The following is a 6,727-nucleotide window of genomic DNA, read 5'->3' as shown; positions in this document are numbered from 1 at the left end:
GTTTAGTCGCTTCTGCGTCGCGTTGTGTTTAAATGAGTGTCTAGGCATATGGGGATTTGCTGTCAGATGTTTCATTACCAGAAATGAAACTGATAGTGTATGTAGTACTGAACATGAAAAGCCGGGGTTTCAATGAAAGAAACACATAGTTATTTGGACATATAATACTATCGTATAATCATTTATTGAACATGTCATGTATAGTGAATGAATAACTCAAATAGTGTTTATGTTATAAACCGCTGTCGGTTTATGCCGAGAGAATATTCTACCTTTGTGTCTTGACTCATTAACACGATAAACCTACCATGTTATTTAATTTCCTATACATTTATATCATCACGCAATTTTTAGTGCAAAAGGTTTTTTATTCGGGTCATTTTATCGTTTACATTATACCGTATTGGATGAGAATGACAGGGCAACATTTTTTTGCGTCCATTGACTAGGATGCATTTAAGGATTTTGTGAAGGAATTGCTAAAACCGCATTACATTTATTATGTTGTATCCATTGCTATGCGCTGTAAATCATTTTGATGATCAAATATTGGATACTAGGATGAAAATAACTATGGTTCAAAAATGCGTGCAGTAAGATATTTCATTTTTATCTGATGTTACCTTATTATTTAAGTGTGATTTGATATCGCTTCCATTTAACATATAAAAAGTAGGCATGTCCTACATACCGTCGACGAAACAGAGTCTTTTCGACAAATAACTTTTATTTTAACGTTATTCATTATCATAAGTGTCTGTACTGACAACATTGTTTATTTTGGTGATATTTTAAAGCTTGTATCAACATACATTTATTACATTCCGCATTTGTTATTCCATAATCGAGGAATTGTGTAGATCATTTTGGTTTTGGATAATATTATTGACATTTCAAAAATGAAAACACAAAACAAGTCATTTAACCGGTCTTTAGTTTAGTCGATATTTTCAAGATTTAATTCCAACTCACGTTGCAGCATGATCTTATGGTTCGGTTCTGAAACAGGGGAGCGACTTACGTCATGGTTGGTTGTTTATAACTTCAAGATATAAGGCTATAACCTCTTCTTCAGACTATGTCCCAATTCCTTTCTAAAACATGGGCTTTGCATTAATTGTTTTACTTTTTCCGAATCATCTAGCCGGTCCAGGAGTCCCACATATTGAGACAAACTAAGAGGAGACAAGACGTCCTGAAGACAGAGGTTATAGCATAAATTCGTTTACTATAACAACCTGCCCATTGAGATTTGCGAAGTAACACAATTACATGCAAATATGGCGGTGATCATATCAAACACATATTGTGTTTCTAAGAAAAACAAGCACGGGATAGCGATACTAAGTTCCGGACGTCCCTCATAAAGGCGGCGGACTTCTAATGACATTACACTGCAACTTTAAAATGTGTTAACCCCCATAATCCACCATGCCTATGTCACCCCGATCCTTAAAAGATCGACCGAGACAAACTATTATTAATATTATTCTATCAGTGTTATCGTTTGTCGGAGGACAATTTTTCCTGTTTCAGATATAACACATATTGGATATTGCCTTTAGACACACTGGGCTAAATTAGCGGGAAATAGACGGCACTCTGCAGTACAAATGTCCACAAGTAATTTCAATGTTTGTAGTTACAACCGAAATCTGGATAAGAACATATACTCCATTTAATAACTTTAATTATTCCTAATTAGAGGGATATGTCACCCTTACAACTCATATCTATGCATCTAATATGTTTTAGCAATTATGACATCCTCTGCTATTGGAATCACGACTGGTTTCCAATGGAAAGCTAGTATTATTGTCAGGTATGTTATATAACGTAATATTATTTATTCAGTTAATACATGTAGCTTGAGACAGGTGATAAGTTTAATTGGGTCCGGTAGTGTCACTTTTTTCAGTTATAAATATACTAAAAGCCAACAATAAACTCGCATTTGGGACACTTGATTATATATGGATGTAGTCACAACAATGATACAAATATAATTTATAACTTACTGGAAAAGCTACGTATGCTATGGAACATATTTTAATAATGTACATGTTGCATTAGTAATCAATTGATTTCAACTAATTTATTGGCCTCAGTTTTTTGTGACCTTATTTACTAATGGAATGTAATGTGCGCCAAAGCCTAACGCTCAGTGTAAATAAAGGAAACAATCATACAATTACATTTTACTGTATAGTGGTAATGTAAATTTGTGCTAATGTTTGCTTTGAGTAATTTGTCCTAAACTTATTACTAAAAAAAAACGTCTATTAGCATTTCTGTTTTTAGGAGGGAAATCAAATTTAAAACACGTTTATCAAATATATATTTTTTATTATTCTTTCGCCCACATTTCTTTTCATCAAACCATTGCATGCCGTGATGTCCCACTGTGACGTACCGCGATTTTGTCACTCTTTTGCGCCATACACACTGTTTTTTTTTATCATTGTGGTAAATAGAGATAGTTTTTGCGCTTTAATTCGAGAACTAAATGGTGTACGCAACTGTTTTGTGATCCGGAATATTAATGTTAATGTCTGGTATCCAAACGGTACGTAGTTTCTTCTTCTATTTGATGAGATGGAGTTATGCAAGCAATGTCACAAAAATCAGATTTCACATGCGTTGATTTTATGTTTGAAAATAAAAACTCTCTTGTAACTGATGGCAGACATAGCGTCAATTTTACTCTTGTATTTGTCAATTGTCACTTAGATGACCCACATACTCATCTCCAAACAAATCTACCGTTTCTGAATATTACTCGTGGTGGCACATTTTGCTATATTTCACAATTATTCACACTTGCTGAGGTTTGGAGACCAAATAGTTATTTTATTTTCTATGAATTATTAATCGTTGTCAAACATTTAATTAGTTTTCACTAACAAAAATAAACGATGCATACATTATTATACACTTTGTGGATGATAAATTGCAGATATACAAGACGCAAAACACAATCAAATCAATAGAACAAATGTCTTCGATCTCAAACACATTATTTATGTATTTCCAGTAAGGATATTGTTGTAGTTCTTTTAACAATGTTGTAATATGAATGGCTTTAAATAGAGTATGATGTATACACCAATTCATACTTCAACGCAAAACCACTAACAACAACGAACAGCAAGGACCGCAGATTCAACATAATTCGAGCGATTTCAAGGGTATTCGACTCATCCGAGGATGGGCCACTGATCTATCATCCGAGCAGTCCAAAATGCCTGGTACTCCGAACTATGAAAAAATAATCGTGTCCAATGACTTTTTTTTATTACTGTATGATTTCCAGCATTTTCGTAAACTTCTTAAGAACGTAGGTAGAGTCTGAAATGCAATATCGAATTGAAAAAAAATGTATTACATAAAAATGACTGTTGCGAACATCTACCTGTTTTGAAAATTGATAATGGTACATAGACTCATGTTATTTGACGAGGTGATCATCAATTCTGTTGCGAGGAATCATACGGAGACTATTTGGATAAGCGAGCGACTGTTAGACGGCATTCCGGATGTATGTTAGAGGATTATTCAAGGTAGTCACAAATGAATCATATAGATATACGGCTATTTCATGACGTCAAGAGTCTCCTTCCTCCTTTTGCGTATGAAAGATGGAGTTAGGCATACGCCAAGAAATTAACGATTTCGAAATTGTGTTGATTTTTAAGTCTTCCCATAGAACTGATCATTTAAATGGTCACATTGATTTATTAATTATTCCGTCGGTGATACGATAGCCAACAAATCAATTTGCGGTTTCTGTATTTCTTATATATAGGATTATATATATAATATCAATAGTTTACTTTTTTTCGTTTTAATATTTTCTTTGGTTTGAGAATGAAGATGACACATTCTTATGACAAATTATTTCTATTGATTTTAACGGTTGCAAAACAATATCAAATATAACTAAAAAGCCGTCTTTCAAACAGCAACGAGGTTTTTGAAGTATGTCTGTATTACTTATTTGTAGGTGTATTGCAACAGAGAATAAGGGAATAATTAGGACAATACGTTTATTTGCTTCGAAGATGTGTAATGACACATCCAAGGAACAGGATATGAACATCAACCATTATTCTGACTATGAGTGAAGTAGCATTGACAACAGAAACATTAGGAAATGGACAAGAATCTTTGTGAGTGAGAGTGCAATGGTGCAGTGTAATAAAATGGGATGATTGCATTCACGCGTCCGAGGGTGTAATGCCCGGTGTTTCGATATGGTAGAGTCACATCCGGATGGACGGAGTAAGGATGGTAATGCTATCGATAGAATGCTTAATTTCACAACATTGTGTGATTTATTTATGATTATTACTTACCCCCTGTCCCAAATGTTATTCATGTGAACTGAAGAAAATGAAAATGAAAGTAGTGAACAATTAGGTAATGTAGTGAACACTGCATTACTGTTTATTTAAACTACATGTGAATAGTTTAAACCATAGTGATTATTGATGTTTGGTCATTCCTCATATTAAGACAAATCTCACTCAGCTAGTAGTAGTATAGCACACCAATCGGATCCAAGTAGGTCAAACTTTTAAGTTCTATTGAAAATATTACACAATATATTAATTTGTAACCAGCGTTAAAAATGTTGATAAAAGTCATACTAACCTGTTTGAGCAACCTGACATTTGAATTAACAATACTCCCCCAATGTGTCATCAGATAATACAAAGACTCTTTTGGTAGAGATCCTCGCAAAAAATGTGTGTAAGCGATGTGAAAGTGGATGAGCTGTAATTTAATTATGTAGACACACACTTGATGGATTTCTTGCAATTCATGTTTCCAATGTAATAATTCACTATTTCGACAAAAACCCGTGCCCGCCAAGTCGTGTTAACTCGATTTCGTGAACCATAACAAACAAAACATTTCAGGTCTGACCTCTTTTGTTTTTCTTTCTTTACATAAGTTTAACAATCTACAACAGGAACATGATATGTAATTGTTATTGTCTTTCGAAACACAAATATAATTATACTATTTCTACAAAAGACATATTTCATCAATGTAATTTTTTACTTTTTTTTTTTTCCATTATCTGTATTTTTAGTTGTCAGAATTGTTCTGACATTATTTAATTATCATAAATCTTATTTTTAAAGGGTTTTTTATTTTCATAATCACTTTTAAAGTGTTATTATATTTGGCAAAAATGCGCGCGGTTGAACTGAAAGAAAGCAGTTCGCATGCTTAAGTTCTTGGTTACGCCAAGAGTAACTAAGTCCAAATCTGTATCCGTCCTCAACTTACGAACAGTCGTAGTAGCTGCTTTATGAAACGGAACTTAGAATCGAATAACATTTGGACTAAATCGCTTAGTCAGGCCTGAGTTAGGCCCAAAAGTTAGGCCGTTTAGAGAAACGCAGACCTGGAGTCTAAATTGTTATGTTCCAATATAAACCGAATGGTAACGGTAGTATGATTTCCTCAATACATCCTGGAGTATATATAAAGTAATCACAAGGTATTACACAAAGTTGATAGCTTTTAATTATCATATTGATATATACAAAAATATACACAGCATATACTCAAATAAGATCCAAAATCAGAACGCTAACAACTTGTAAACTCTTATTTCAGTTAAAATCCACAATACAGCATCCAAACCATAACGGGACAAAACTACCCACTTGGCCACCCCTTACCCCTCACCCGCTCGTTAGGGTCAACACAATACTGACTTATTTAAGCTAATGACATCAGTTTTCATTTTATCGTTCAACTAAAAAATACACGTCACTACTTTAAATGCTAATATTAAAATAGCATAATATGCTTAAAAGAGAATTACTATGACAACCAACTGTCCCTCCTTGATTAGCCCCATCAATGACCTCATACCTGTTTTTAAGGTCAGAAGTAAAGAAATGCAGTATTTCCGTCGTCGGAAAGTTTGTAAAGTAATCGGAACTTGCTATTAGAGATGTACTCGTAAGGTGTGGATAAATAATCATAAAAACTACTTAATTGAAATAATAACGTACAATTAATATACATTCATCAATATGTGTTAGACTATTTGAATTGACACTTAGATACTGTCGCAATTCGCTGAAACATGTACTTATGATTAAATGACAGCAGTTTATTATACCTACGAGTGTCTATCATTAAATTCCCCGTCCCTTTAATAAGACGTGGGGATGATATGACCATGATCTGACAACAAACGATGTCTGTGTGCGATAGAGTAGCCAGGCTAGATTACAGGTAGATTGATAGCTTTCACACCTCAGTGAAATACACGCGAACTTTAAATACCGTCGATTGTTTATCACTATTATACCCTTCCAGACCCTTTAATTGAGAAGGTGCAATATATAACCATGATATGAAATAGGAAACGACAGATAACGTCTGCTGCCAGAAGTGAGTCAGTCTATGTGCTACAGGGTTAGATAAACATGAACTTTTGTGTCGATATTAGACACGCGAAATGTGTATATCTGGAATTGTGGATAAGCGTTTGATGAGTCAATAGGGATATATTTTTAAAAAAGGAAAAGCAATACGTGGGAGCAAAGTGGTAGTATAAAAAACAGCATGTTAGCTTAGATATTACCACTAAAGAATTACTTGTAAATTAGGAAATGTAATTAGAAAATCATATCTGAGTGAAGCAAAGTTATTTAAAAACAATTTATATATACACTACCAGTATGTTTAAAAGTTTTGG

Source organism: Argopecten irradians, chromosome 13 (assembly GCF_041381155.1).
Source record: "Argopecten irradians isolate NY chromosome 13, Ai_NY, whole genome shotgun sequence".
NCBI classification, from domain to species: Eukaryota; Metazoa; Mollusca; class Bivalvia; order Pectinida; family Pectinidae; genus Argopecten; species Argopecten irradians.
The sequence above is the reverse complement of the archived record's forward strand: the minus strand, read 5'-3'. Positions refer to the sequence as shown.